Source organism: Ambystoma mexicanum, chromosome 12 (genome assembly GCF_040938575.1).
Source record: "Ambystoma mexicanum isolate Mex_15411 chromosome 12, UKY_AmexF1_1, whole genome shotgun sequence".
Taxonomy (NCBI): Eukaryota; Metazoa; Chordata; class Amphibia; order Caudata; family Ambystomatidae; genus Ambystoma; species Ambystoma mexicanum.
In genome coordinates, this window is record NC_090936.1 from 987,766,808 (window position 1) to 987,793,196 (window position 26,389).

The following is a 26,389-nucleotide window of genomic DNA, read 5'->3' on the forward strand; positions in this document are numbered from 1 at the left end:
CCACAACCCGATTCTCTGGGGGAAGCATTCTCCTTCCCGTGGACGGACAAGTTTGTGTACGCTTTTCCCCCATTTCCACTCATGCAACGGTCTCTGCAATGGATTCACAGATACCCTTGTCGGGTGATCTTGGTGGCCCCCTATTGGGCGAGACAGTCGTGGTTCTCCGACCTGCTTCAACTATCGATGGTGCAACCGGTGAAGTTCCAGAGGATTCCAAACCTTCTGTCTCGGGACAAGGGAACAGTGTGGCATCACGATCCGGACGGTCTCAGCCTGGCTCCTGACTTCTTGGAGTTTGAAACTCTAACCATTTCATCGGATTGCCGTTGAATTTTGCAAGCCGCACGGGCTCTGCCCACGAACACCTCATATGCATGTAAGTGGAGGAGATTCTGCATGTGGTGTAAGGATCAGCCAGGTTTGGAGCCTCTGAATATCGTCCCGGAGCAGCTTCTTCCATATTTGCTGCATTTAGCAGAAAGCGGTCCTTCTTTTTCGTCGATAAAGGTTCATCTGGCAGCCATTTCAAGATTGACTCGTAAAAGGCATTCATCACCACTGTTTAGTGATCGGCTAGTTAAACACTTTATGAAAGGTTTGTTTCGTACTTTTCCTCCAATTATCCGAACTGGAGTCTTAACCTAGTATTGACAGAACTAATGAAAGCTCCTTTTGAACCTATGTCGTCTTCATCTTTAAAATTCTTATCGTAGAAGTTGGCTTTTTTGGTGGCTATCACTTCGGCATGACGACTTTCGGAATTACAAGCATTAGTCATTGATCCTCCATACTTGAGATTCTTCAAAGACAAGGTGGTGTTGGCGACCAACCCTCATTTCATACCAAAGATTCCAACTGTCTTTCATAAACATTCGTCTCTTGTACTACCGACATTCTTCGCGACCCCTTCATCTGTCGCAGAAAAAGCTCTCCATACATTGGATGTGAAAAGAGCTCTAAAGTTTTACCTTCATCATACTCAAGAATTTAGAGATACAAAACAGCTATTTGTGGCTTTGGCCCTTCGGCAAAAAGAAAAGCAATATCAAAACAAGGACTGGCTCGGTGGGTCTCATCGACGATTGCCTTTTGCCACTCGAAAGCGGGAAAGCCGCTGGACAAGCGTCCAAGAGCCCATTCTACGAGATCCACATCTTCGGCAGCATTGTGGGTCGGGATTCCGCTGGGAGATATCTGTCAGGCGGCATCCTGGTCGGTGCCACATACATTTACCCGCCATTATTGCCTCGAACAGCAACATGCAGAAGATATACAAATGGGACGAGCAGTCCTACATCATCTGTTTCAGTGAGGTAAGCCCTATACAGGGATATATCCCTCGATCAATATATTGTAATATATTTTGTTGTTTAAAAGTGTGTAACTGCTGAAAGTTTCTCAATGATAAGAGGCCTGTGTGGTTATGATGGTATTGGTTTGCATTCACACCGCCAAATCAAGAATACTGCTATACAATCTATTCTGAGCATGTGAATCCATGAACGATCCAATGATGGAGAAGGGAATAGTTTCTTACCTGTAACTCCAGCATTGGTATCTTTCATGGATTCACATGCGCCGCCGGCCTCCCCTGTATGCAAACAAGTTATAACCCCGACTACTTTGGGGGGTTAAAATCTGAAGGGAGCCGTGGGGGCGGGGATATTTATACGGCTATGTCCTATGGGCGCAAGCATAAGCGGCCCAAAACGACGTAGATAGGACACGAAAGTGTCAACATTTTTCCTATGGAAAACGTCTTTATAAATGTACCGAGGGTTACCAGCCTGACAACGCGGAATATTCTAAGCATGTGAATCCATGAAAGATCCAATGCTGGAGAATTTTCCTCCAGGGCAACGTTTCGAGGCGCATCTCCTTTTCTTTGATTTACCGAGGTGGCTGATGAGGCAACAGCAGCCAACATTGCCTGTTGATTTCAATTATCCACTTAGCAACAAAGAACTCAATATAAATACGAATATATAGCGCAGTGGGTTTTAGTTTTCCTTTGCCCAACATATAGTTATTTTTCTATTTTGTACATATATTGGTTCTTACCCGCTTTAAGTGAGATGATCTTTCAGTTTTGGAAAACTTGTGTACGTACTGTGGGGTCCATTTTCACCCCAAATGCAAGGGTATGCTTGTCAATTTATAAATTACCTACTTTCTCGCCAAAAAGTTCTCCACTGTATAGCCAGTAATGTTACACTGTGTAAAGAAGAAGAAATGCATTCTATATATGGTGTGATGAATTATATGAACAGCTGAATGCAGTTGCAGCTTTGGAAAAGCTTTGCACGCTGGACTGTTACTTTGGAACGATGGTGATGCCTTATGCAAGCGCGGTTGTACAAAAGGTGTGTGAGCCAAGCAGCATTGGGCACTCCCATTTTTGAAAGATTAATTAAAATCAAAAATATTTTGGTACGGTTTTCATACCGAAGCAGTGTCTAGCTATATTTTGAGATTTTGGCTCATATGTGGTGCTTAAGTACCACCTATAGGAGTTAAAGCAAATGACACAGAGAGGAAAACATGCTTTGGCAGATTAAGTGACAAATTACTCTGTTTCAATTAGAGGGCTTCGGGGGGGGGCAGGTGGCGGGGAGGGTGATCAAAGAGGCAGAGTGCTCCACCACGATATAGAATGAGACGACGGGGGGCAGTGCAGGGAGGATCCCCTAGTGACCCTCTCCCAGTCCCCATCAAGTGGCAGGGGCCAGTCACATTGTCCTTGCAGATATTCCTGCCCCCTCTAGGAACAGTCATTCAGAAGAACCGGAAGCACCTGCAAGCCCGGCTCCCGTAGCGCGGGCGCAGTAATCTGTATACAATTACAGAAGGAAAGCGAAGGACCCAAATTAGTCTGGGAACTTTGACAGGCAGCCAGCAATCGCAGAAATACTCCATTCTCATACATCTAGGAACAGATCGGCTATGGGAGTTCACCCCAGAGCAGGGCCAGGGCATGAAAACCAGAGAGAAGATCACCAAACGGGAGGTACTAGCCAGCCACAAGTCCAATATCAGAAATGGAAGACATCCTCAGGGGTGGGGCCCACAAGCCAATCCGTACACCAGCGGCCTTAAATAACAAACCTGAGTACCATTAAGCCAGATAGGCTGGGAGGCGGGGCCATGGTGGGGCAGAGAAAGGCAGTGAGGACTGTCCAAGTGGAGGGTAGAACCAACCCCAGGTCCCTCATTAGGGCTACACACCATTCCCAGAAGGGCGACGCAATAACCAATCCCCACCTCTGACAACACACCAGAAGCTTCCTTCACTAGAGAGAATTTAGAAAGCAGGGCACATGCTTTATACAAGACCACTGGCTCAATTTGCCGGTAGTCTGCAGAAGGTGGTTGTTGGTAGCAGGTGGTTGGAGCAAGTTGGCGAGTGTAACAAGGGTTTGTGAGTAGAGTTTGGAGAAGGGGTTGGAGACAAGAGGGGGAGAAAGATGGTTGGACAGAAGTAAAGAGGGGGTTGGATAACATTGGAATGTGTCTCGTGAAATGGGGTAGAGGTGGTCAAGCCTCACAGGGTAGTTGGAGGAAGTAAAGAGGTAGTTGGGGAACAACAGGATGTGGTGTCATGGCATCAGGAAGTAGATACAGACAACTGAGGATAGTCTGGGTTAAAAACATTTATCAAAATCACAGAAGGGGTTCAGATAAGGCCTATCTTGCCCTATGCTAAATTGGGATTTCCCTACCTAACTGAAACCAGTCCCAGTCTGTGCCAGGAAGTCCAAATTAAATGTCTGTGTCCAAAACCTATACTAGCCCTCAAATCTATTTGTTCAAACTATGTAGGGATGTCTGCATCAAATGAAAGTGTTCAAACTAAATTTCAGAGCTTCTTCCAGCTCTTGGTCGGAAAAGGGTTCTTCCTTCCCCAGGATTCTAAATAGTTCACTTTCAATCATAATGGGGTTCCCTTGCCCAAGGTTTCAAGTCTCTCACTGTATTCACAACAACACAATTCGTCAGGATTCTTGCCAGCTTTCGGACATCTTGGCTCTTTCATCAATATAAAGTTTAACTTTTGAAGTTCACAATGTACCAGTTTCTCTGGCTATTCAACCATAAACTTATAGATAGGTTAAGTGGCTTCTCTTTAGTGGGGTGCATATCGTCCTATGTATTCCGGGAAGACCTGATGAAAAGCGCACATGCAATCATTTTGTCAAATTAAGTTACTAATATTTTGAAATGGAAAGATACTAATGCTGGAGAAATGGAGTTACAGGTAAGAAACTATTCCCTTAGTAGGCTTAAATTACTGATGATTGGACTTTTATTAATGTCAGTCACTTAATGTAACCCAATATAGGAAACCGGCACAATTGAAAGAACTAGAATAATGAAACCTGCATTGGAAGTCATGAATTGAATTTATTTTTGGCAAGCCGACACAAGTGTTTTGATCACACTGGTCTTTCTCTAGGCCAATTCACTTCTATAAGCTAATACAAATTGTTGAAAATACTGATCGTGTATGTGGATAGTAAGAGCAAAGGAGAGTGCAAATGCCAAATAGAAATAGAGTCACAGCAACATCCAAGTGTGAAAGGTGACCTGATAGCACATATCATTAAGAAACAGTTGTGCGTTACAATCAAGTTACATATTCATATTGCGATATGAAATGCAGGAAACGGTCATAGGCCAATCAATCAAAGTTAACAAAGTACAATTATGAAGACAGTTCATGGCGCAGGAGAAAAGGAGAAAATAAAAAATATAAGATTGAGGTTAAATTACGTGATAAAGCCATGCTACAAATACAATGAATGTCAGTGTCTCCTGGGTTACAATCCTCTAGAAACAGTGCTTATTAGCAGATGAGTTGTGTTAGGAAGGCATGGTATCAAAGTAAGACCGATACAAGTGATCACAGTTTAAGGGTGTTTATTAAACTTTCGCAAAGGTGTGATAAATGCCTATCTAAACCTAAATCTACAGATGGCCACAAGCTACGACCATCAAATAATAATAAGGCAGTACTATTCGAAACTTGCCAAAGTAAAAGGGCCTATACTACAAAAACCTATTGCCAATCCTTACCACTAATTTACAAATAATGTGGGGTAATGTTCATGAAAAAGAAATAAGTCTGGATGTTTAGGCCATCGGCCTCCCTTCCCCATGTTTTCAGCAAAGGACAAGGTGGTTCACTCAAGCATAGCCTACTCTCAGGCTTCTTCGGCACAAAGACACCGTTCCATTACCAACATCAGGGCCTTCTGTGCCCAAGTCTCTTAAATGATCAAAGTCTCTTGATACAGAGGGCCTGATGTAAACTAAAAGTTTCTTTACAAGTACTCAAGGTGGACAATTCTTTCTTCATCCTGGATCCCCCTCAGCCAGGCTCATTTCCCTTTTACACCGCAATCTTTACTTTAGATCCCCCTCTTCCGGGCTCGGATCCTCCTCTCCAATGCCTATAGAATATCTTTTCTCGGGTGACTCACGGTTCACCCGGGATCAACCTCAGCCAGGCTCGGATCCCTTTTCACAATTAGTCTCCCTCAGCCGGGCTCGGACCAATTGTAGTTTATATTAGCTATCGAAGACTTTCACATGTGCACAGGGTTTTAATTGACCCGTTGCAGGACCACTTCAATTTCACAGTTCACAATTTTACACTCTCAGTTGTTTACATAATGGAGACGTTTGAATGAGCACCCACGTGGTGCCGGACCACTCTGTATATGGCATTGATCTTGGCTTTAAAGGTTCAGTCACTTAGATGTTCAATTATATTTGCATCGCTCATCACATACGCCTCACACTCACTTCTTTGCAGATTTCTTCATGCAATGTTGCCGCTTGCAACCATGGTTCTAACACAGAGGGGTCCGCTGTCAGTCTCCCGACTCACCGGCTGTGCTGACTTTGTTGGCGCTGCTTTGTTGTAGGAGTCGAGGACAGTACCATGGCGGCAATCGCTCCTCCCCACCTTGTCTATCGATGCGGGAGGACCCTGGGTACCTTCGACACACAATGCACCTTTTTTCGGCGTAAATTTCCGGTCTTCTGTTTCTTATTCTTGAGGGCTTGTGAAAGTAGCGGTCTTCTGCAAAAAGATCAAGGGTACTTCGCTCCTTGCAACCCACTCTGGTTTTGCCGTCTTTCTCCTTGTATTAAACTGCCATCTTGGAACTGCTGCTTCCTCATGTGTTTTGTCTTGCTCAGAGTGTGCTTTCGTGCTTCGCCTTTCATCTGTGTGGGGGAAGTGTGATAGCAGTCATGTGTGTGTAATTATCAGCAATTGCCTGACTCTGGCTAACCCTTGCATTGGGCTGTCTGTGAGAAAGTGTTCATGTCAAGAAAGGGCAGGGGGGTGAGTTCCTAAGTATCCTACCTGGTAGTATGGGGAAAAGGTGGCACAGGGAAGGGGATACCGCGTCTCACCATCCGGTGTCCCACTCCCACTCCCCAAAGATCCCTCATCCAGGTGATCCTCCCACACTGGTCCACCCCCAGGAACTGGATCCAAAAGCGATGGCCTTGTCCTGGCAACCTGGATGACAGATCCCTGGGGACTAGTAGGTGAGACACCCTCTGGTTTCTTACAGTTGCCATGAACACTAGCTACACTTGGTATCTATAATGTGAAATGGATTAATAAGAACCGCTTGTGATTCGGTGGCAGTCGCCATGTTGGGAGTGGTGGAAACATATTTATCATGAATAGGTATTGGTTATTGGAAAATTAAAACAATTGGACTAGGTATCATGGATTGTTGGTAACGCACGGACAATAAAAAGCGATGTGCAATAGCTACACAATTCATTTGCATGGGCACAACAATTATAGCAATGTATATAGTCAAGGTGGCATGAACAATAGAAGACCCTCACCTGATAAGTATATCATCCAGTGTATTCATTAATAGAGTATTCTGTATATGGATGTCTGCTCGGAAGCTTGAACGGTATTTGAAGCAATTTTCTATTAACAATTAAGAAAATAATATAGTCACTATCTCGTGTTTGGGTGGGCAAAGTCATTGACTAAGGTAAATGAAACTGATAGTTAGAACGTACCTGGCGATTGTCTCATGGAGATATTGCGAGATGCCTTTAGATTGATAATGATAATAACTCTGGAGGCAGTCCCTGAAAGAAACCCAGAAAACCAAATTTAGGACGAAAGATTCACCAGTCGTATCAAATACCAAACAAGTTGGGGGCGCTGTTGAGCAGCCAGCTAAGATGGCTGCATAGCGTATATGCTCCGCTATATGGCCCGGAACATTAGCGTGCCAGCGACGACATCCTGAATTGCTGTATGCTGTAGCCGGTGGGAAGTTCGTGTGAAGGCTTGGTGCACCCGGTGTCCCATCGGCATGGACTCCTGTGCCTGGGAGACAGTGCTGTGAAGCTTGCTTGCGGTGGACCCATGTGGTGGCGAGGAGGCCGCTCAGGGGAAGTGAGCCTCCAGCCTGGTCTGCATGAACATTAAAGAAAGACCCCGTGGGCTCATCATCGTTTCACCTCCCCCCCGCCCCTCTTCAGGGCTGAGTCTCCTGCCGGGCTCCCTAATACTATTCTCCAGTGAGCAGCGGGCTGGTCGGGCCACTCCGGGAGGCTCGAGAGTGATAGCTCCTCCCCCGGAATCACCGAGCCCCGCAACACCGGATTGACTGTGCTGCCTTCCGCCAAGGGTGCAACGTTGGATGAGTGTATGCCCATCTCTGGCGAAGCTGAGCTTGGGAGTATGCTGACACGATGGCGGGATCTTGGGAGAGCTGCTGGTGACGTCTTGAGTTTGCCCCTAACAGGACTCACTCCGCTGCTGGGAACCGCAGCTGTGATACTTCCACCTCCTGGAACGGGGCGTCTCCTGTCCTAACTGCGGGCTGTGCCCGCCTTAGATCGCATGGCTCCTTGGTTGTCCGTATGCAAGCTGCAGCTCCACATGCCTCAGGTGAGCCCTGGGTGCCCCAGCCTGGTATCTCTAACCCCCACCACGGTTGGTCTACACCAGCCTGTACTACAGACACTGAGCGGCCCCCTATCTCTTTGGGCTGCCTCTGGCAACAGGGACCATCCAATCCCGCGGCCCCACACGCCTTATCCTCTGCACAGTTGTGGGCTCGCTGGTGCGGACCCACAGCCTGAGATCTGCGCGAGCGCCCCACTGTGCTGGCGTTTCCGGCGCTACTCGCGCTCTGGGACTGGCGACCCGCCATGCTGGGCGGGAATCTGTTTTACTGAGTGGTCAGCAGGAGAGCCTTCTGCGGGGCTGGGGCCACACGCTGTTTCCCCTCTGGGCCCCCCCGTGGTGAACTTGAGATGATGACTGGAGAGTGAGATTCCCTTGTGACAGCCCGGCTCATTCAGACTTTAGAGGCCCAAATTGTCACTAGCGCGTGTGCTACGTGCTGCTAACCGGACATGGCTGTGACCGGAGACATGCCGCACACTCTGGCCCTTGCTGGGGTTGGGGCCTTTCTGCATCTTTTTGACCTCCTTCCTCCCAGGACCCCAATTCAGGAGACATTTGCTACAAGACTGCCGCACCAGGGAAACACTGTGCTCAATCAGGACACCGACTAAATCCTGCTACTATGGATTAGGGTGCCACGTTCGATCCGGAGCCTGGTAGCGCTCTACCCCTAGACCGTGTGAGGGGGACAGACATCACACCCCACAAATGGAGGGTGCGGCACCCATGGCGACCGCGCATCCCAGACGACCAACAAATAATTGCTGCTGGGTCACTAGATGAAGCACGCGCTATATATCTGGGCCGTGAGACTACTGCTGCACATCCTCGCCTGCCTATTTGCTCCCTGAGGTTTACCCTGATTGGCAGGGGTCACCACGTATACTGATCCCCCTCGGATTGTTGGCCTCTGTGGGATCCGCGCCTCCTGCGCCTCCACGACACATCACACCTCGCTATCTACAACACTGAATGTGGAGGTTGCCGACCAACCTCGCTTAAAGCACCTCCTGACAACACCTGGCGTGGGAGGAAGAGAGTGTGAAGGGCCCTTCCCAGACATCCGCATAACAACCCTACAGCCCTGTAGCGGGTCCCCCCATAGGGAGAGAGGCCTCGTGGACTGTGGTTGACCTATCCCCTTATACCGCCAGGACGCACAGGCTACGGTCACGACAACTGAAGCGGGCGGCTGTGTCTCCAAGTCATGACCAGGTGTGCTAAGGGAGTGAGGAAAACAGGAGCCATGGACACATTTGTGAAATCTGCTCCAAGATCTGAACAAGGGCCCTCGGCGCATGCTCAAGTCGAGGCCCCTATGCTCATTCACACTCCGCCCTTCGATCTCACCCTTTGATGGACGCTATGGCCAAAGACTTTGCGGCCATTCATGAGAAGCTTGATGTCTTCAACGCAACCGTGGCATCCATGCGGACACAGCTGGCCCAATAGGGAGCTTGCATCACGGAGGCTGAAACCAGGATAGGGGCCAACAAGGATGGGCTACATGCCCTCCAGGACACTGTGGCGAACCTTACTTGAGATATGAAGTTTGTAAAGAACAAGTGTGATGACCTCAAATCTCGCTCATGAAGGAATAATATCCGTATAGTTGGGGTCCCCAAGGATGTACTCACCAGAAAGATGTAATTGGCCACCGAGAACCTACTCAAAGACCTCCTTGGGAACCCCAAACTTTCCCCATTCTTTGCAATTGAACGTGCCCATAGGGCCCTGGCCCTGCGACCCAAACCTGGTGACTTCCCCAGACCAATTATTGCAAAGATCCTGAGCTTCCGGAACAGGGACCAGCTTCTCAGGCTGGCCCGGGAAAAGGGGGAGCTGAGATTGGGATCCCAGATCATCAGGATTTTCTCTGACTTTTCCACCAGGGTGCAACAAGAACAACGCCAGTTCTTAGGTGTGAAGAAGATGCTTAGGGAGAGAAATATTCAGTACTCCATGTTGTTCCCTGCTTGTCTAAAACACAGCTTTCGGGACAAACTCTACTTCTTCACAGTCCCGAGCGAAGCTGCAAAATATATTGAAGCACAGATACCTGAGGTCAACCCGGCGGAGGAACCGATTGAGGACAATCTACCAGGCTGAGGGGTCCCAGCCACTTTGACTGGGAGCTGCTTCTGTATCCTTCCATTACCATGAACAGCTAGTGGCACACTAACGGAACGTCCGCCTTCTTTACTACAGATATGGGGTACTTGCCCCTACTACACGGTTTGTGGCCATATGGCAATGGCGTACCCCCTTGCAGCTTCAGTGTTTGTTTCACAAGTTAAGGGATCCCCAGGACCCGGTTGGACCAGAAAGGGTGGGGGGGGGGGTGGGAGGGATATGGGCACTGCTAGTTTTGTGTTTGCAGTGGGGGAGGGTGGGACTGGTTCTGGTACGCACAGGGTACGACTTGGTGCGGTATGTTGTACACTGGCTCAATCCCTGTAAGTTCTTGGAGTTAAAATAAAACAGTTGGCAACTGGGTGCTGGAGGGAGTGGACAGTATCACTCAATAGGCAAAGCACTAAAACATCTTGTTGGACACAAGTTGTAATGTCTTTCAGAATATGGCACAGCAACTAAAGTTCCTGAGTTGGAACGTCCAAGGTCTGGGTAATTTTGTGAAGACCTGCAAGATCATATCTTATGCAACGCGTCACAAAGCAAACATGCTGTTTCTCCAAGAAACGCACGCCTAGGAAGGGATCTGCTGCAGTACTACACCTGGTTGGGGCCCTAATAGGTATTTCACCTCATTTTCCTCTCCGTCACGGGGGGTCATTACCCTGGTGCACAAAAACCTAAGATTTGCCCATAAGAACTCTCATATATATCCTGCAGGGAGGTTCGTAGTGGTTCACTGTATACTAGAAGGCATGGAAATACCTATTGCCCGGATGTGGACTCTTCAGAGTTCTTCGGGGAGTTGGAACGACTATTGCCCACAAATGTGGGGGTACCCATAGTGTGGGGGGACATGAATCTGATACTCGACCAAACACTCAATAGAACTAACCTCGCCCCTAGACCCCATTCGAGGACGGCCCACCAGCTGCACTCTCCCATGCTGTCCTTAGGCTTATGCGACTCCTGGCAGATTATGCACCCTCTCACAAGGGAATACACCTTTTACTCTTCCGTACACAATATGTCCTCCCGAATTGACATGTTCTTGGTATCCGGTTCCATAATGGGTAGAGTTACTGATACAAACATTAGGCCTTGCACATTCTCGGACCACTTCCTGATATCTTTGACCCTCCAGATGGGGGTGGGAGGGTGGGGAGTGGAAGCTGCCCCTGGAGATTTAAGTCAGACGCTCTGGCAGATCTAGTTTTCCGAGCGGATATACTAAAGCAGACATCGACATCTTCCTTGCTACTAACTGCGTAGGGGACACGTCCCATGGAATCGGATGGCAGGCCTTCAAGGTATTCATTTGGGGGATGCCGATCTCCAGAGAAGCCGGGGTCCTTAAGTGCATACGTAGGGACCTGGAGAAAACTGAAACTTTGCTAAAAAAAAACTGGAGGCAGATTACGACCGGTCCCCCTGCCCTGATATTCTACTGCAAATCAGATCAGAAATAGAAATATTTGAATCGCAGGCCACACGTGAGGTTCGTTACTTCTCCCGTCCCATGGCGGCAGGAGGTATGTGGAGGGAGATAGGCCAGGCATGACACTGGCTAGAGTGGTGCGGGCGGAAAGAGGGCAAACCCACGTAGAATCCATAATTTCCGCGAGCGGACAACGGGTGTGGGCAGATGCGGAGGTGGTGGGGGTGTTCTGAGATTTCTACAATGATCTGTACACTGCAGGCCCCCCCCAAGATAATCATGCCTTACAGGCACTACTGAAGGGCATACCTATTTCCCATCTTAGTGCTTGAAGCAAGGAGGCGCTTGAATGCTCCATCTCACTTGAAGAAATTGTGGAAGTGATTTCCGGCCTGCCCAGTGGGAAAGGCCCTGGCCCAGACGGACTCACTGGGGAATTTTATCGGGAATACGCGGGGACACTAGGCACTGTCCTTCTCAAGGTGTGGGAGGAATCATTGCGGGCGGGACTGCTGCCTGCAGCTCTCCAGGAGGCGGTGATCGGAGCTCCTCAAGCCGGATAAACTCGGTGACCAGTGTGGCTTCTATAGACCCCTATCTCTTATGAACTGCGACATGAAGATTTTCGCCAAAGTTCTGCCTGCTCCCCCTGATGCCATACCTGATACATCCAGACCAAGCCGGGTTCTTTCCTGGGTCTACATCGCTGAATATCCGGAGACTATTCAATGTCATGCTTGATCCCCTTACACAGGCAGTGGCGGTCACCATAGACACACAAAAAGCCTTTGACATGGTGTCCTGGGAATACCTGTGAGTGGTCCTCCGGGTAATGGGTATTGGCCCGAACATGTTATGCTATATCCAATTGTTATACACTCATCCATCGGCCAGAGTGGCGGTTAATTCCCAACTATCTGAACAATTTTAACTGGGCAGGGGCACTTGCAGGGTTGCCCCTTCCCTCCCATTTTATTCTCCCTGGCTATCGAACCCATGGCTGATTATATCAGAGAATGACATGGACAATGTGGGCTCCGCCTGATTGGTTGACCAGAGATAGTGTCATTGTACGCCGATGACATACCTTTGTATGTCCGCGACCCACACATCAACCTAGACCCATGCTGCAAGCTGTAGTACATATCGGTCAGTGCTGCGGGTTCACAATCAACCTCTGCAAGTCAGAAATATTTCCACTCACTGACTGCACCTCTGAATATCAGGGCCCCTTTCCTCTGCACTGGGCACCTGACCACATCAAATATCTGGCAGTTCTGATATCCAGGACTAGCTCCTCGTTGCTGAAGAATAACTATGACTAGGCCTCCGAGGTCGTTGAGTGCAAAATGCTTAAATGGCAAACTCTCCTGCTTTCTGCGCCGGCCAAACTATCATTAATAAAAAGGACCGTGCTGCCCAAATTGCTCTATGTATTTGCTAATGTCCCTGTCTGGCCGGGCAAGGCCTAATTCACTGAACTGCACTCACTGTTTGCCCAATTCCTATGGCACTCCAGGGCGGTCCGAAAAAACATGGGTTGCTTTATCTGCCTCCTACAAGAAGGGGGGATTTTCTGCGCCACACACTGAGCTATACTGGATAGCCTCCCAGGTGTAATTTTCCACATACTGGTACTTAGTAGAACGTCCACCACCTCATGTTAAACTCTAGTCACTTGCCGTGTGTCGTACTGACCTCAAGACCCTAGTGCTGGATAACAAATACAAAGATGACTCCCCGTTGGATCCAGTTGCTTCCTGTTAGGAAAGATTTCATAGTTGTATGTAATTTTCCCTCCATGTGTCAACCCCCAAACTTTTTGTTGCTGTTTAGACATCATTGACTGACTTTGCCAGAGAAGCACAGCCTTCAGCTGCACTCCACTGGGCTTTCGCTCACTTTTTATGGGGAAACTGACATGCCCTTAAGACAGTCCGTACTGGGAGACTTTGTTTCCCTTAGTCCTTTCCTCCTTATGCAGCTTTTTGTGCAACTTGTAACAAGTGTGCAATGTATCTTATCCATACAGCACACTTGGGTCTATAGTCATTTCCACTTTTTATGAACTGTGCAGATGTGCCATGGACAGGACTGGTGGCAGCTATCTTTTCGTATTCTTTTTAACCCTTTCCTGCCATGTTAACTGCGTTTGGCCCAAATAGGTGGCCTGGCTCCAAAATGGCCATGCCACGAGGTTCTTTGTCCTGTCCTTTGGCCATCTTTCCCCTTCACCTTCCCCAGGTCGAGTCGACCCAGACCAGTCCTTATTTGGTCATGCACTTTCCCGCAAATCCCAATGTTTTTTCGGGCTTCTGCATGCCTTGTGTGTGTGCCTCCAGGATGTGGGCTGGAATGTCTGATTCCAATACACATCCTGGGTGCCAGAGAGTCTGGAGTGCCATGAATGCCTGGGACCACCGTGGTCCGTGATTATATTAATAGTGGGAACCTGTTCTGCATCGCCTCATCCACCTTCCTGAGCTGTTAGAGACCCTTGAAGAGACTGTATTCCGCCCATTGGCACAAGCGCGTACATGTACTATTGAGCACAAGGCTCCTCTCTTCGTATGGCTTGGACTGCCTCTTAGTTAGCTGAATTATTGATGTTGAACTGGGCCTAAAGATTAACTGCACTGCCTGGTTCCTTCCCATCTTGGTTGTCGACATACTTAGTCTTGACCGCCTGCCATTGCTACCCTGATTGGTTTGCTTGTCCAGAGGTTACCCTGTTCCAAGAAACTAGGTTGGCCTTCTAAACCTCTGCCACTCCAGGACAGAGTTTAGAAATCCTTCTTAACACTTCCACAATAAGGGCCTGGCAACGGATCTTTTGGCACGTAGGTAGGGCGCACCCATTGTACAAATGGCTCCCAATCTGGAACTTCCAAGGGCTGCTACCACTGCGGGACAGGGCAATCCGAACCCGGTGGGAGGCATTTGGGTACAGGACACTGGCAGACCTATTCCCAAACAGTGAGTTCATCAAACCGGAGACCTGGAAGCCAGGCCACAGAGAGGCGGGGGGATCTGTTCCAATTCTACCGTGTCCGTTCTGTGGTGGCGTCCAAATGGCCTGATTACCCTAGTGAACGCCTGAACCTCGGATACTGTCTTACATAGCCAACTCAGGAGATAGCAGGCACATATTATCCACACTCTATAAAATGCTATTGGAAAGGTTGACACCTCCCCATCGAAAGCACGCTCCCGTTGGTAAGAGAAACTGGCAACTGAACTCACTGGCACACAATGGGCTTGTATGTGCGCCCACACCAAGAAGGTCCCCATTAACTTCTGCTTCAAATTTATGCAATTTAAAATATTACACTTCCTGTACTATACCCCCGCTCGACTAGCCAAAATGTCCCCTCCCACGGAATTTTGTTGTCCAAGACGCAACAGCACTACAGCCGATCACCTACACATGTTTTGGGACTGCCCGCAACTAGGTACCTTTTGGACTAGAATAATAGGTGTACTGTTGGACATAATGGATGTCCAGTTGGTGAAACACACACTAGCGGCTCTATTTGGTATGTGATCTGAGACGCTGGGTAGAAGCGACAGGGCCTTTTGTGAACGTGGGTTCCATGATTGCCAAGAAGTCAATACTCCTTCATTGGAAAGATAAATCTCCCCCCTCAGGGAAGGAATGGTTTAAAGCACTAACTTGGGCGCACGAGAATGAGGAACTCTATGCCCAGACTCTGCCAGCCTGTTCCATACTTCGAGATATATGCAGCGAATGAGTAATTGATTGTTTGCATGCCTACTGCCCATAAGATCCTCTGTTGCTTTCATATGTTTGCTGTTGACTGTAGAGATGTTGTTGATCCTATTGTAAATGAACATTGAGTGTCGGTTAGCTCCCTGTTGCCAAACTAAATAAAACATTTAAAAAAAAGAAAATACCAAACAAGTTCGCTTCCAAGACCCCATGACAGACAATACTTCAATTTTCTCAAGAGGATAAGAGACAACAGAGGAGGACGATCACAACACAGACCTCACACAAACAGATGCAAGACCAATAACAAGATAATAGCATCAAAAACAGCAAAGGAAAACCAGGTACTAACTTGGTTACCTATTTAGCATCACACACTTTACGCCTGAAGAACAATCGGCTTTGAACAAAGGTCTATCTTTTGCATCTTTGGCTCACAATTAATACACTGATATTCAAATAGATGTACACATTCTTGAGGAAATTAAGATAGAAAAAATTATTTGCACCAAAATTAACTGAGAGACACTTTAACTGAGAGACACTTTTGCCCTGCTAAAAGTGTCACTGGAGGACGTGTCATTTTCTGATGAAAGAAAAGACTACAATACAAGGTTGTTTGGGATTATATTGAGTTCCTGAACTATTATAATATAGTCTAAATCACATATAATATATATATATATTCTCTGATGCTCTGTTAGTTTAGTCCTTATACAATTCCACACTGTTCTATAATGAAGGCTAACCCCTCTTGTGCACCATAAGATCCTCTTGATCCTCAACTAGTCAAGCCTATTGCCTTTATAGTGGCCTCTCACCTTGCTGAACTCTCAACCTGTGTTTCGACTCTGTTTGCTTTCCCTCTTTTCAAAACAGCCACGGTCATCCCTCTCCTAAAAAAGCAAGGGGCTGACCCGAACCTACTGGCTAACTTTTGCCCTGTGTCTCTTTTATTGCATTACTCTAAAGTGCTTGAAAGGTTTGTGTTCAACCATCTTACTAATTTCTTAGTCATCCACAACCTTCGAGAACCCCTACAAACAGGTTTCTGATCCTGTCACTCCACGGAATCTGCTCTCATGAATGTGTCCAACTTCATCACCTCTGCTAAGCACTCAAACCTATCATCTATCATAATTCTCTTTGACCTGTCTGCTGCTTTTGACACTGTTGATCACTCTGATCTCCTTAATGCTCTTTCTTCTTGTGATTCACGATCAGGCCTTTCCCTGGATTGAATCCTACCTTGAACCTCGCCAATGATCTGTCCCCTGGAGCAACAACACCTTTCAACTCACTCTAACTGTTGGTGTTCCACAAGGCTCAGTCTTGAGTTCGCTCCTTTTTACACTCTACACTTCTGCTCTTGGGGCACTAATCTCCTCCTTCGAATTCTTGTGCCAACTCTTTGCAGACAACACCAAAATCTCTTCTCTTTTCCTGAACTCTCCTCTGATCTCTCTATGAACATTTCCAACTGTCTGTCTGCCATTAAATATTGGATGGCTTTGCACTCTCTGGTATTAAACTCGACAAAAACAAAGGTAGTCTTCTTCCCTGCCAAATGATCTCTCTCATCTCTTCCTTTGCTTATTCAGTTGCCATCTGACATTCTTCCCTACTCTTCTTCAGCTAGAAACCTCAGCGTCATCTATGACCCTTCTCTACTTTCATCCCCAAAACTGCAACAGTTGCTTCTAAATATTAGTAAAATCTGTCGCCTCCTTACTTTCAACACTGCAAAAAATCTCTTAACCACTCTTGTTTTCTCTAAACTGGACTACCGTGCCAGCATCCTCTTTGGTCTCCCCAGCTATGTGTTCTGTCCTCTCGACAAGATCATTAACTTTGCTACCCGGAACTCTCTTTGAACTACCTCACTTCACAGCTACTTCCTCGTACCGACACAAGGATGGATGACTGAGGATGCAAAACAGCGCACGATTTGAAGGTCTTCTCCTGGTTCATACGCAGTAAGGCAGCACTGTATCTATCCTCCTCTATACAACTTTATAAGCCTTCTCGTAATCTCTGCTCTGCCTCCTTGACTACCTGTGTGGCTCCTCGCCCACCATGTGCTTCCTCTCGCTTCTGCTCTTTCTCTCTTCTTGCTCCACTTGCATGGAATTCTCTTTCCCCGGACATCAGAGAAACAGCCCACACAGAGTTGTTGAAAACCAAACTAAAAGCCTACCTCCTCGCCTCCGAGTTACCCTCTTAACCTACCTCTCATTTGCCTGCTAGAAAACATTTTTCCCTCGCCTCTAACCTGCCTCTGTCTCTCATTTCATCTGTCTCCATTCTGGCACTTCACCCATCATGGTTACATCCCAAGCACAGATGGCCATACCGCTTACCTGCACTTACAAATGTCTAATGTTGGCCATCCTTCATCTATATATGTCCACTTATGTATTGTCCCCGGTGACTGTTCCATTTATTCCCCTCCACAACCTGGTCAGAATGCACCTCAAACTTGCCACATTGTAAGAAGCTCACTGCTTCCCATTAAAACTGATTTCTTATCTTTTGTACATTCTTTTGTGATCAAAAGAGCATTGTTCCTCCTGTAAATCAATAACTAACAAATCTGCACAAAAGTTTGCGGACGTTACTAGCTACGTGAAATTTGGACACTTCCCCTTTTTCCCCAGATTTCAGCCCCTTCACACATGAGAGGGTTGCCTGAAATTGGCGAAACATCAATATTGGTTGTAGGACCTGAAGGAGCTCATTTTAAGCATCTTGACGCGCGGAACCAAACTTGAAGGCCTCAAAAACCACGTTTCAAGGCCCTAAGATGCACTATTTCCAAATTATTTGCCACTGCAATGCACTGCACAACACCAGGGTGAGGCAACAGGTGGGCAGAGCGTACAGAAGGCCCCAGTATGCTGCAGCATACCAACTCTTGTGTCCTCTCCACGTCTGTTCCTGGGTATGCCTGCCAGCCACACTCGCCCATTCTTAGTGCAGTTTACTTTAGAGTGCAAAGCACATCAAGTGATAAGCAACACGGAACAGTGACCTATAGAATCATCGATTTTCAACAATTGAACCGTCTGCCCATGTACTCTCTCTATGTAGTTTCTTTGCTGAAGTGTAGGATAGATGAGGCTATTCTGTTGTGTACTAGTATGTTATTCCGAGGGCCAGGTACATAGCATGAAAGGACCGTTTTTTGTGTTATTTTCTACTTTTATCTCTTCGATTAGACCCTGGCGATGTGGTGGTTTATAGTGCTGCAGAGGCCATCAGAGATGGTGAGTTTTTCAGCCAGGAAGGATGCAACATTGTGGTAACCAGCGTAGCTATCTGCGGCTTGGGGTGATGTGGGAGGTTGTGCCTCCGTGGAGCAGAGATCCCCCCCCCTTCAATGGTAAAGGAGCAGGGGCTGGACGACAGTTCTGAAGTCTGTGGTGGGGGTGAAGGGATTTGTCACCTAAGGGAGGAGAGGTAATGCCAAACTATCTGGTCTGTCTTCGAAAATTGCATCTTGAAAGAAAGGTTGCTACAGATGAAGACGTCTAAGTATTTAGCGTTAGATGGAGCTGATGGTGGGCTTGTGGAGGTTCAGGGATTCCTGGAGAATGATAGCCCTGACTGTGGGCTACAATCCTTTCTTATTGGGCTTGTGAGGAAGGAACAGATGGCCATAACTCAGAATTGCCTCCACTAAGGCAGGTCTGATGACAGATGAAAAACGTGAATGAAAAAAGATCAGGCCAAACAGAAGAGCAACTAATAGGTCCCAAGAGAAGCCAGGAGGTTTCGCAGCAACTGACTGATTCATCAGCAGTACAAAGAGCTGTGGGTTTGGTGGCCTTTGGATTACAAATTGGGAAAGATTTGCGGCCTGGCACACACAATTGGATTTTGTGCAATACCAGGGAATCTTAGTGTGGTGTGTGTCCCATTTGTGTGGGCCTGTTGCCCCTTTAAGGAACAGCGTCATGATGCTCCTCTAATAAAAGGGGCTCTGCTGGCATGTGAACGGCAGTGCAGCAGAGCCCCAGGAAGCAGCAACTCGTGTCTGTGTCGTTATTGTTTGATGTTTGCCGTGTGCCCACAGCCTTGTATCACAGCCCCGGCCTGGGTGCCCCCAGAGCCGAGGCTGCCATCAGCTGGGTACCCCCAGCTACAGAAGTACGCCCGGTGATCCTGACGGTCTGCATAGTGTTCCCTTCCCTGTGAACGCAGCGCAATTGGTAAGCTGGGTGATCGCAGTGTTTGGTGTGGCCAGCCCTGGTGACATGCGGCGGGCCACCCCACTCAGGACAGCAGTGCTGCACAGAGGCCGTGGACCATGGTGGAATGGCAGTGGGCCTCGTACAAAGTCGGTGGGAAGAGTGGAAATGTACCGAACAGGAGGCTGGGGATTAGCTCTCATTGTGAAGCCATGAATGCTTGTGACAAACCTAGGTGAGCGAGCTGAACCCTGAGTTGTTGAGTTGTGGGGTTAGTACGACTAAAGTGAATACTGATCAATACTGCAGGGCAGTGAGCTGCCAAAACTGGGTGGGGATTGGCACTGGTCTGGGGTGGTTACCTAGACATGGCGCATGAAGGCCTGCAGACAGTTTCAGTAGATGCTAATCCAGCAGTGACGCAGGTCAACGATGGAAGCCTTGACATGGCGTTAGGTGGCAAGAGCCTGGTCGTTCTTCTGGGAAACGTGTGCAGCATGTGGTGGTTGCACATTTTTAAAAAAAACGTTGCATACCGACTTGAGATGTGGCTTCTTTTTCTTTATCTTTGGAGATTGTACAAAGGCTGTTTACAGCGTGTGACATATAGTTGAGAGCACTTGTATAATTTCTGTGCTTTTCATTTTGACTGTAGACCTCTGCAAGGGATGGGAGAGTGCGGTTTACACTATGCAAAGTGCTTCTCCTCCAAGGATGATAATTGAGGTAGATGGGAGGGGAGGGGGGTCTTGCAGGTACAGTACGCCACTTTCCAGCAAGTCTATGGGCTGTTAGACTATTAGGTTTGTAACTGGAACCGTATGAACAACTAGTAATATAAAATACGTGGTGAAGAGCACGGCGATTGTCCTGGGGCATTGTCTGGAATGCTTCCTTTTAGTCATGATTGAGTGAAACATGTGGAACAGTGTGTTTGGGATTCTTCCTAGGAATATGGTTAGCTTGGTAGAATTACAGGTGGCTAGACTAGTCCCTGGAAGTCTCTCTGATATGATATGACATTTATAATGCGCCTATACTCAAGTGTTTCAAGGCGCGACGAGGCAAGGGAGGGGGAACAGAGGGAAGACAGACTGCGATCTTACTAGACGAGGTGTCATTCAGATCGCACAAGTGCAAGGGAAGAGGGAAAGAAAAGTGCGGGGGGGGGGGGAGTGCAGTACATGGAATCATAAATAATCACATAAAATAAAGAAAGAAAGGCCATCTAGTGACAAGTGCAGGGTGAGTGCACACATAAGTGCTGGCTTGGGGACTGTAGGGATACAGAAAACAGTCCCCGGTGCAGGGTTGCCAGGGAGGCAGAGGCAGCGCAAGCGTGCAACTGGCAGGGCTAGGGCCCGAGTTCAGATGGGTGGCCAGGTAACCCGTGCAGTCTCATTGTCAGCCAGGACTTCAGCAGGGGAGGGGGGGGGAGAAAGCAGAAGTAAAGAGTAAGGTTTTTAGGAGCTTCCGGAATCGAAGATGGTTCTCCTCAAGTTTCAGGGGGTTGGGGAGGCTGTTCCAGAACTGTTCTCTGGACGGATGAAACAAGTGGAGTGTTGTGGCATAGTATTTTGCCAGCATTGTGGATGAAGTTTGGCTGTGTGCTTTCGATGCACCCCTGTTGTGGATTGAGTTGTGGACATTAAATGCATAGTAGACTAGAAGCATGACAGAGAGAGGATGTGGGCTAATGCTCTGATTACGTACGGTAATCTTAATTACTCCTAGTCCTTCTCTTCCTCGTCCCAGTAATTACACCATGAGGGCTACCTGCCATCCTACAGAGATTTAACCAAATCCATTTAATATATTTGTACTCGCCCTTCCTCCCCTATAAAGTGGGTGCTTGCCTCTGAAATGTCCTAACACACCAAACTGGCAAGGTGACGCCTTCGTACTGGGAGGGGGGAAAGGAGGGTGTAAGTACAGGACGAGAAAGTGTAGGACTAGGAGTAATGAAGCTTAACGGTAAGTGATCAGAGCATTACCCCCATGTCCCTCTTCCTCGTCCAAGTCCTTATGTCAGGTAGGCATACCCAAGCCGGCGGCAAATCGACACCACCAAGATAACATTATGCAGCACCCAAGCGTGTTTAATCGTCAAGCACACAGACTGGGGAGTTACATTGAAACAGACCCTAGCACAACATGGGCAAAACTGCCTTCCCCTTGACTGTAGAGGTGTAAATGATAGTGATGAGTGAAAGTTGAGGGGGTGGGGGGGTCAGGGGTAGGCAATGTGGAGGCCCATGAGGAAGCCTGGCAGATGTCCAAGATTGAAGCACCCCTCACTTCCACGCATGATGTCGCCATCCCCCTTGTAGAGTAGCCCTGAATCCTATGGGGTGGGGAAGCATTTTCCATGGAACAAGTCAGAGCGATGGTATCTCACAATAACTGCCGATGGTCACTGTGGAGGCTTTTCAATCCTTCTTCAAAGCCCCAAATTGTGACGGAGACTGTTGGACTTTCAGAAAGATCTGGTCCTGTCCAGGTAGGATAGCGGAGATCAAGCAAGAGATGGGATGACCTCCTACAACATTTTTTTTTGTTTTTTGAAATATATTTTTATTTTCTGTAACAAATATAGCAGAAGCATCATCTGTAGCATCTGAAAGGCATATCACAATGACAAGATGAAATAAACACCCAACTTCCCTTTCCCCTCCCCCCACCAAGACCGTGGTAAGTCAATGATTCTCAGGAGTTCTAAACGCTTGGGTCGGCATCTCCATCTGGTTCTGACTCAGGTGGCTCAGGATGAAGCAAAGGTACTGTTAGGGCCACCCAGCGTTGTAGCTCCTCGCTAGAGTCCAATCTCTGCACCTGAATCGCCGTCTCCCATGCCGCTGTTTCAGCCATGATCCATTTTAGAAGGTCGCCCCACCATACGGGTATAGACGGGCCTCTGGGGATTTTCCAACTCATGGCTATGCGCCTTTTTGCTGTGCTGTATATGAGGTCTTTGAGCTTGTTTAGTGGTTTGTTCTTCCTGCTCCGCCTAAACCTGCCCAGGATACATGCTGAGGGGTCATATGTCTCAATGTCAATGTCTGCCCCGGCCACCCTTTCCTTTACTTGCAGCCAAAATTCCCTGAGCACCGGGCAGCCCCAAAACATGTGTGCTATGCCAGCCTTGGGTTCACTGCATTTGGGGCACAGTTGGATGCCAGCACCGGTGAATCTAGACCTCCTACAACATGTGGAAGGTTGAAACCACCTTGAGTTGAAAGACTCGGTCACAGCATAGTGTGATGTCATCCGGGAGTATGATCAGGTAATGGGGTGAGAATAAGAAGTCCCTGAGGTTGAAACGTTAGCTCCTTAGACTCCAATGGGACAAATGGGGCTCCTGCACAGCCTTTAAGACTTTGGGTAACACCCAGGAAGGAGCCATAGATCCAACTCGAGTGCAGGTAAGGGTGAGCCTCTTCAGGAGCCTAGATATGACCACCTCTGCCTCAGCTTCAACAACCCCTCCTCTGGGGTGCTGGAATGCTCTCCCCTCTGAGCAAATAAGGGTGACAGGGCCAGACCCATATGAAACCCATCCTGCAGGAACTCGAGACACCCACATTCCAGGAGCAGGACCCCATGAACCCCACACCATGTGATGAATGATTTCCAGTAAAACTCAAAGGAGCAAAGGGTAGATCACTTATGGGAGACCTGCTAGGAAGAAGACAGGGTATCGCCTAGTCCCTGTTGTCGAAGCCCTTCCCTCTCAATAGCCAAGCTGCCCATTGACAGTTGCTGGTCAGCTGAGAGTCTAGGTGGGAGAGGACCAGGCAAAGGAACACAGGGGGAAGCTGGGGAGGAGCCAAGGAAATGGCTTTCAGCTGGGGAAACCAGGTTCTCCTTGGCCATCAATGGGTTATCGACAATATCTTGGTGTAAAGGACCGGTGGGGGGTGGTCTGTACTTCTGCTCTCTATATGGTAGAGGGGAGGCACAGAGGACCGCAGCCTAGATTCTCTATTCGGTAGCTATGGTCGAGCAATCAAGGCCTAGCTTCTCAGGAGGTGATGCAGGCTGGTTCTTAAGTACAGTGTAGTCCCCAAGCCCCCACAAAGGAATGTCCACACACTGTATTGGCTAGAACACAGTCTTTATATAATCAATATTCAAGGTTATGTACACTTATCATAATAACTCACTTTGTACTTAGGAAAATCAACAATGGCAAATATATACAATTCTAAAGTGGTACCACCCTTTGTATTAGATCTCGTTAAAGTGCATCAACAATACTGTAACAATGTCACACAGATCAATAGAGTGAAACCAGCAATAGAGAGAGGAGAGAAAATAAGATGGTTGAGCAATAGGCAGAATACTGGCCCCTACCACTAGACACAGTTCTGTGTGGAGATCCCTCCACCTGGGCAACCTGTAAAATAAAGATATAGCACAAGCCCAGTCCATATATTGTTCTGCAAGTCTTATTCCCTCCTATAATGTTTTTACCCCCCCAATGTACCTGGTGGAGTCGAGTTCTTCGAAGAGGCGTCGACAGATCCTTCTTGAGCGACCCCCTTTCAAGCGGGAGTCACGGATCGTCGAGAGGCGTCGAGGAACTCGGCGTTCGGCGGCGGGGAATCGACGGCCCTTCTTGAATGCCTTCCCTTTCAAGCGGGAGACACGGGGCGTCGAACGTCCGTCGAGGAACTCGGCGTTCGGCGTCGGGGAATCGACGGCCCTTTTTGAATGCCTTCCCTTTCAAGCGGGAGACACGGGGCGTCGAACGTCCGACAACAAACAGGGTAGAACGGCATCGATGAGGCGGCAGCTTCGATCCAAGCGGTGCTCGTCAGCGTCGGCGTCCTGCAAGGAAGAGGCATGCGGGGCACCTCGACTACAATTGTTCTGGACCGCAAAGATTAGTGAAGACGGGGGCCCAGCAAGGGCGTCGAGTCGTTCGAGTCTTTGTAGTCTTCGGGTGGCGGGAAACCCACCGGCTGGTTTCTCCTCGGCGCGTTGGTCGTCCTCGACTTTCTCCGGCAGGATAAAGCGGTCGACGGTGCGGACGAGGGAGTCCTTCGATTCAAATGTTCTTAGGCAAGGAGCGGACGGCTCCGGTCGTCGGCGACATGGCGTCGAGTGGTTCCCACGGCTGGGCAACACAACTTCGACGGGCCTCCAGCGGTTACACAAATCTGCGAACCCTGGTCGACGGCAATGGACTTCGACAGCGGCGATGTCCGGGTGCTTCACTTCGATCTCCTCGGCTGTCCCGTCTCGGGTCGGCAGCCTTTCGAGGGTCTGACTTCCAGGGCGCTTCCGCGAAGATGGAGCGGTGCTCGATGGTCCCTCAGAGCACGGGAAGAGGGCGCCTTACCAGGTCCTCTCTCGGGTCAGTCTTCGACGATTTCGGCAGCCTTCGGATCGGTCGAAGCAAATGCAGCAGCAAGTCTTCTTCTTCCAGCTGGACGACGAGGATCAGCAGTTCCAGTTACTCTTAGAGTGGAGACTCAGCTCCAGAACGCTTCTGAACGCTTCTGAACAACTACCAGTGGTGAGAGGTCCCCAGATATACTATTCTGTCTCTCATCCACACTGCTAGCACACACTCAGCAGCCAATCATACAGAAGGGCATTCATGCAGTCAGTCAGCCAATCAGGCACACAGTGCATTCAGGCCACACTCCTCCCTTTCAGACACTCGCAACAAGGAATGTGGATTGGGACAAGTACCCAGCCATTCAACACTACACACTGCATTCAGGCCAATTTCGGGCAGGGCTGTCTCAGTCTTTGTCTCTCATGCCAGAAACCAGACAACCATAACAAGGAGTGTATATTGGTCACACACTCCATTCACCCAGGTCCCACCCACAGGAGGTACCCACAACATACAGTCACTGGGAAGGCTCCAGTCAGTCTAGCTGGGCCTTCACAACAACACCATATATGGAACTTCCACCCAACAGCCAGTCAGGGGGAAGGGACAGAGTCAGGGCTTCCCAGGACTTTGGGAACACAAGGTAACAGGCAATAGAAAGCAAGAGGCCACAGGGGCCATCTTGTTTCCTATCAGGAATCAACTGATCCCAATGGCAGGGCCTGGGTATCCCAAAATGGAGGACACCCAGAGCACCTGTCAAATTCAGCATGGAGCTGCCACCAGCCCATACCCTGCTCTGTGGGCCACCCACAGGTGCCCAAAAACATACACTAGGGGCACAGGGTTGTACCCCTACCCATGGGTGCCATAAGGGTATCCCATGGGTCTGTTCACCAAACCAAAAGAGAGAGCTGCACTGCCAGGAGTCCCACATGGACTCCTGGGCAGAAAACATGACAGAACACACGATAAAAAGCAGTAAAGGACAAGGATTCAGAGGCCCTGTCCCTCGGATGCATTTCCAGCATCACACTTGGCCAGGCTGAAAGACATCTGCTGGATCGCCCTGGGGATGAGGGAGATTGTGGGAAAGGCCTAAAATCTAAGTCACACCTGCATAATTCTGATGCAGAGAACAGAGATAGAAAGAGTAAGCTCCGTAAAGAGCTTCGAACTCTATTCCTATTCGAAGGAAGTTGTTCAATAGTGCTCACCCAGGTATTCCAGACGGCCGCTAATAGGCCACCAGAAGGTATACCTCCATTTATCCTAGTTGCTGCTTGGTTATAAATGGTAAACCCGTCTAATTCAAAGGACTCCCTCAGCCATGTTTCCTGTAAAAGGATTAGATCATGGCTACTGAAAGTGAACTTTCTAATTTCCTGAACTTTGAAAGAACTGGAGTCCCGTGTATTATAACTAAGAACTCTGAATCGCTCACCGGATAGAGGGATTTACCCAGACCTCTAAGCTTCTGGACGACCTCTGTGATGATATCAGGGAGCATTTCCCAGATCTGGTTCTTCTCACCCCCCACACCTCTCAGTCCTTTGCCTTAGACTCTTTGAGTCCCCTTCTTGCA

At 48.4% G+C, this 26,389-nt stretch overlaps 1 protein-coding gene across 2 annotated transcripts in view; it reads left to right on the forward strand.

The window, feature by feature from the left end:
- The window catches only part of NME6 (NME/NM23 nucleoside diphosphate kinase 6), a 148,696-nt gene that overhangs the window by 81,901 nt on the left and 40,406 nt on the right, over nucleotides 1-26,389 (forward strand). The gene's annotated exons all lie outside the window — the stretch shown is intronic.